The 1,012-nt window shown below is 39.9% G+C and overlaps 1 protein-coding gene across 1 annotated transcript in view; it reads left to right on the forward strand.

Annotated features, from left to right (window-relative positions):
- LOC109970187 (myosin heavy chain, embryonic smooth muscle isoform-like) overlaps positions 1 to 785 on the forward strand; it is a 6,029-nt gene extending 5,244 nt beyond the window's left edge. The window contains exon 7 of the mRNA XM_020617584.1: positions 703 to 785. The gene's annotated coding sequence lies outside the window, so the exon portion shown is untranslated. The remainder of the gene's footprint in view (positions 1 to 702) is intronic.
- Positions 786 to 1,012: the final 227 nt, after the last annotated feature.

Raw genomic sequence — 1,012 nt, forward strand, 5'->3', positions numbered from 1 at the left:
TTACTTACTTACTTACTTACTTACTTACTTTAGAAACACCATGCTGAACAGTGAGCTTTTGGGAGGCTGGTAGGAGGATTTTGTTACCTTTGGACAGAGTCAGGCTATAACAGCTGCTGGCTGTAGCTTCATCTTTATTTTACAGATAGAGTGGCGAGAAAGTGAATAAGCTTATTCCACACAATGTGGAAATTTAAATGATTTAATAATACAATCTCTTAAGTCCTCACAATTGTTGGTCATATTTTTGTGCTCCTCTAAAACCTGTCATTCTGCTGTTCTACTACAACACTCAGTCATTTTAATACTGAAATTTTTTATTGATTAATTGCATAGTCATTCAACAGAAATCATTAAATCACGGATTGATCATTTAAGTTATTCTTCAAGTAAAAAATGGCAAACATATTTTGATACCTGAGTAATATGATTGTGTTTAACCACTAGCAATGTGAAGACATCACTTTGGGAACTTGTATTAGGCATTTGTTTCTATTTTCTGACATCTTATGCACAAAAAAATCATTTCATTGACAAATCATGAAAAGTAATAATGAACACCATTTTCTAGCAGCCCTGGTTGTAAGTAAATAAATGGCTGATATTCAGCAGTTTTCGGGAGTAAAAACTGTTTGCTTCACTCTGCACTCAGCTGGTTCACAGCAGAACATGCTGTAACTGTCCCCCTCTGTTCTTGTTAAGGCGTGCACCATTGCCCTTGGCAATGCGTGGACGTAGAGCATTGGTTGATGACTTCTCATTGGAGAACTCCGACTCAGAGGAGCCCCCTGCCTCGCTGAACCCCTTCTCTGGACTCCCTGGTACCCTGACTCCCTCCTCAGAAAACAGCCTCGATCCTCCACCGCCCTACAGCATCAACAACACAGAGTGACACCCACAAACTCAGTTATATACATAACTTACACAAACACACATGCATTGGCCTCTCACAGCCTGGATTACTCAGGGGTGACAGAGTGACATGCACACAGTACATAACAACGCTGTAGTT

This window comes from Monopterus albus, unplaced genomic scaffold (assembly GCF_001952655.1).
Source record: "Monopterus albus unplaced genomic scaffold, M_albus_1.0 scaffold192.1, whole genome shotgun sequence".
Lineage (NCBI taxonomy): Eukaryota > Metazoa > Chordata > Actinopteri > Synbranchiformes > Synbranchidae > Monopterus > Monopterus albus.